At 33.8% G+C, this 5,164-nt stretch overlaps 1 long non-coding RNA gene and 1 pseudogene across 1 annotated transcript; both read right to left on the bottom strand.

The window, feature by feature from the left end:
• Positions 1–342: 342 nt before the first annotated feature.
• Positions 343–1,540, bottom strand: LOC122313608 (annotated as a pseudogene).
• A 939-nt stretch (positions 1,541–2,479) lies between these two features.
• LOC122312315 lies at positions 2,480–4,344 on the bottom strand. Its single transcript, XR_006243162.1, has 3 exons — positions 4,269–4,344; positions 4,029–4,070; positions 2,480–2,835 (listed from the first exon to the last, which is right to left on the bottom strand). It is a non-coding gene; the product is annotated as an uncharacterized LOC122312315 (long non-coding RNA).
• Positions 4,345–5,164: the final 820 nt, after the last annotated feature.

Here is a 5,164-nt window from a genome sequence, read left to right as displayed (position 1 = left end):
CCACCCCTTCTCATAATATTGTTGCTTTTTCTCCATGTAATTTTGCATGAAATGATGTGTTTTACGTGCATGATTAGAGCTCATAAATTACATCTATGGTAAGCTAAGATTTGGAAAGAATATATTGAACAATTGTGAACAATTTACATTATTGGTCCATCAGTTCTCTATAAAATGGTCACTCCGATAGCTATTGGGAAACATTTTACTTAAATAGAGACGGGGATTAAAAAAAAAGGCTCTATACATTATTCACTTGCTTTGAATAGCTCAAGTCTGAAACAATCTACATTTACACTTTTTTAACCACACAAAATATCCAAATTCTTGTGAGCGTCAAAGTCATCTTATGAGTGTCGTCAAACCAATAGCGGTAACTATAAGAGTCGAGGGTACTCCAAATTTGAGATGGCTCCAAAAGGATAAAATGTACCCGAGGTGTGGAGCTTGGCGAGCCTGTTCGCACACTATTAAGTTGGCAGCTGATCCTAATACTGAGAGGTTCCCAGCTATCGTGCTAACCCAAGCTAAAATAAGCCATGCCTTTTTCTCATCAGCTGCGGAAATTACAGCTGCAGATGCTGCAACTTTTCCTCCAAGTAAGAGAACTGTATGGTAGAAGCATGAGTTATAAGTAATCCCCATAAAAATAGTTGAAAATGGCCTTTATAACACTGATCAATAATGGTTTAGATTAGGGATAAATAGCCATGTAATCATAAATCAATGGTATAGAGATTTTTCCCCAAATGGAAAGAACTCATCATTAGTATGAAACTTTAGAACACGCACAACAAATAACATACAGTACCAAGTTTAAAACGTATCACCCAACTTGTGAGTCAATTCAGTTGGATAAAAAGTTTTTTAAATAATTATTTCAATTTTGTTTTTATTCCAAAGTGGCTTCAATAAAGTACGACAACTAAAATTTATTTTCTCATAGAAATTCATGGATGAATTTAAGTTTTATTAATATGTGGATTTGAAATAATCAAGTATAAGTTACTATATATTTGCATTCAAAAGACAGCTATAACCAAGTTTTGGGGGTTGCCAATTGGAGTTACTGAAGACCCAATATTCGCACTAGATGCCACAACAAGAAGGAAAGGATGAGGTGGGTGATTATGTTGTCTCGCAATTTTCAAAACAAACTCGGTCAAAAATACGCAGGAGGTATCATTAGTGAAAAGCGCACTTGAAATGGCAGAAATTAGGCAAATTCAGAAAATTAAGTCCTTTGCTCCTTTACTGTTCCACGAGAGCAACTTTTCAAGTACTTGAACATATTAGCCCTTTCGAGATAGACATTGACAAGCATTGTCCCAAAGAGGAGACCAAGTATTGGGAGATCAATTGCAGCATATGCTTGATTTGGAGTTATGATTCGGAATATAACCATTAGCATGGCCCCCAGGAGGGACCCTGCAGTCCTCCCAATTGGTAGAAAAGGAACTGAGGGGAAAACTGCCAAAGCCCAGAATATTGCGAAAGCAAGGAAGCCGAGAACCACATTCACAGAAGTAGCTAAGGCCATCTTTTCAGCTTGGTAAGCCAAAAAACTCTACAGCTTCAAGGGCTCAATATATTAATGAAATTCCACAGCTGAAAGCATCTTATCATAAAACAACTGAAAATTAAATTTCTTATACATTAAGCGCACTAACATGATAGCAAAATTCATTGAAGAACTGCGACCAAACAGTTGGAAGGTAAAGACTAAGTTAATATATATATATATATATATATTGGAAGATACGAATGCAGAGATGTTGTAGCTTCGAATACTCTATAGTTAATAAACTAACAGAACATAAGCCCATGGTCAAGTAATACAAGAGATCGACATGTTATCCTATTGCATAGAATAATGCTAGGGATTCGGATTGGGGCTACCGCTCATAGTTTTTTTTTCCCCTTTCTTTCTTAGTGATTAAGAAAAAATTATTTAATATTATTGCAATTTTTTTTATTTTCTTTAATATTTAAAAGTATTAAAAAATAATATAAAAAATAAATAAATATTTTTTTAAAAACCTATTGGGAGCCTCTAGCTATGATTCTATAAATGGAGCTTCAAAGTCAAACCTATAAGAGCACTAGCATTAAACTCAGCAAATTCATCTTCAAATTTTGATGAAAAGTACATGTTTTCCTTAAGTCAAAAACCTCCCTAGCCATATCCCCACATTGGATTAGCTATTTGATTCATCAAAATAATAATATAATATTATTTTTTTAATAATAATATTTTTATATATTTTTTCATATTTTGCAATTACACTAACCATATGTTAGTTAATTATTTAATTTGATACTTAAATTATTGTTTCCCAACTAATTTTTTTCCTCAACCTAATTATCTAACAAACATATTTTGCCAACCCTTATTCTAATATTAACACTTCATACTAATATCAACAGAGGTATCTTAACCACATCCATTATAATACTATAATACTAATATCAACAGAGGTATCTTAACCACATCCATTATAATACTATAATACTAATATACAAATAGATGCATGTGGCTGAACCATCCAAATTATTCTATAATATCACTTCCAATAAAATTGCAAGTGTAATCAAATCTCACAAGGATTTTAAGGCAGAGGAATGAAAGTAAGCGTGCACAAATGCCTCCTTGAATTACTGTTCTGGTTTACAAAAGTTTGTGAAATCTACAAATGTATCTCAAAACATATTTTAGCCAAACCCTCTGCAAGCTTCAAATTCTCCAGGTCTTTGAAGTTGAGCAAATTGTTTGTCATAGCCTTTTCATTTGTAATAACTTTAGTTGGTGCCACCAAGTGCAAGAGCACTTGGCACCTGGCAAGAAACACACCAAATATAAGCAACAAAAATATTTAACAACAATAACTCTTTTAATTCTTAAAAAAATGTCGAACTAGGCATCCAAACAAAGATATTAAAAATAGAAGAAACAAAAAGATAAAACATATAAAACCTACATACTGCTACTCTACCAAGGCCTTTTTTTCTCCTCTCCCACAGTGTCTTTACATATCTTCACACATGAATTCACACATATCTCCACACATATTTACACACATATCTTCACACACGAAAATCAAATGGGATATGTTTTTAGTATTTTTCTAGACAACAAACAAGGTTTTTAATTTGATATTAACTCTTGAATTTCTACATCTAAGATATGTATACATAACATAACTCATTGTTGCTATTCAACAATGAGCCAACAACTGAAAATTCTCACTACAATTATCACTTTCAGTGTTGCAACAGTCTCATAAAACGAATATTAAGATTTCTGGCATCTATAATTAACTCTCAGTAAACAATTAAAATATAATGAGTGTTATTAGCAAGATAATAACACACAAAGGAACTCAACAAGATCATCAATATGCATTGGAAGTCATCCATAAAGGAACTCAGTTTAGCACACAAACAAGATCATCAAATGAATATGATGAGGATAGAGTAAGCTTCTATAAAGAGTCATTTATATTTTGATGTTTAAAGTTACTTGTCAATTCTTGCAGTTATACAATTTGCTTGTATTCCTTCTAAAAATCTGCTACAAGTAGCAACATGCTGGCAAAGTGGTAATGAAAAAGTTTGATGTTTGCAATGCCACTTCACACCATTGGAGAATTTATTGGTTCTTTTCTGCAAGCTATAAAATAGTCTTGAGATTAATTTATTAGTTGACGTGCCTGCTGCAATTTCTTATTGTTTAATCTGTTGCAGGATAGTGAACCAGATATAATTGATGGTGTAGGTGCTGAAACAAGGCATGTAATATGAACCTCCATGTGTTTAGAGACATCTAATCTAATCTCACCAATACATTACAGTCTCATATTCATATTTACAGTCTGCATGATCATTATAGTTTGCTCAATCAAATACACTAGGGAAGCAAATCATCAAATATACCAACAATAAATTCATACAAATCAGAAACACACTGGGGATGCAAATCTAGAAATATACAAAACCAAAATACATTCCGGAAATGCAAAACACAATACCTGGTAATGGTGGTTGCTTGAAATTGAGTGCGCCTGAGAAAACTAGCCCAAAAAAAAAAAAAAATTAAAACAAGTCTAAACAAGGCAATTTGGGTCGTCCTAATTAAACAAAAAACCCTCAAGTCAAAATGCTTCACCGAGAGCATAACAGATTCATCAAACACAAGCCCTATCGGGGTTGACCAGTTGCATAATAGATTCATCAAACAGGGTTGCAGGAGATTTGGAGAGGAGATGAACCTGAAGGAGAAGAAGGTTCTGCCAAGTGCTGAAGGAAGCAACCCAGTAAGTCACTCTGCTTCTACGTGAAGAAAAGAGAAGAGGAAGAATTGGTAAGGAACTACCGTTACAAAGAGAAATAGAGAAAGGGGGAGAGCAAAAAACGGGGGAGGAAAAGGAGAAGAAGATCGCATGCACCTGATTTGAGGAGAGAAACCATGGGTTTGATCTGATTTTGCGTGAAGGAGAAGAAGAGATGAAGAATCGGTGATCGATCGAAAACGAGAGAAAGAGAGAAAGGGGGAGAGAAAGACACGAGGAGGGAAAGGAGAGAGAGAAATGAAATAAAATAAAGCCGTTACATATTAAAACTACAATAAAATATATGGATGAAGGTGTAACAGTAGTTCTTCAAATTTGAAGGAAGAGGAAGAAATACTGTAGCTCAAAACTTGAGATGGAACCCTTTACCGAATCCAATGTAGGTGAATTTCATCCAGATTCATCAACTTTTGAAGATGCATTGGCTTTTGATGACGCCAATGCCAGTGCTCTAAGTCACGACATATGTGGAAACGAAAAAGAAAAGGTTAAAAAAGTTTTAGTCACACGTTATGATGGCAGTCAGCGGGCCTAGTATGCTTTTTGTGCCTTTTTTTAATTGGGTTGGTGTTCGGTTGACTTTCCCATGCGAAGTGCCGAAGCGGATTCCTTTCTTGGAAGCATTCACATGAAAGACACTTTATTTTTCCCGCCAACCGTAGTTTTTTATTTATATATTTATTATTTAATGACCAATGCTAGAGTCACCAATTGTTGGGTCCAATGAGATCCCAACAATTTTTTTAAAATTTTTTATTTATAATTTTTAAATAATGTTGTGAATTTTTTTAAAAAAATATAAAAAAATAATGAAA

Source organism: Carya illinoinensis, chromosome 6, assembly GCF_018687715.1.
Source record: "Carya illinoinensis cultivar Pawnee chromosome 6, C.illinoinensisPawnee_v1, whole genome shotgun sequence".
NCBI lineage: Eukaryota > Viridiplantae > Streptophyta > Magnoliopsida > Fagales > Juglandaceae > Carya > Carya illinoinensis.
The sequence above is the reverse complement of the archived record's forward strand: the minus strand, read 5'-3'. Positions and strand labels throughout refer to the sequence as shown.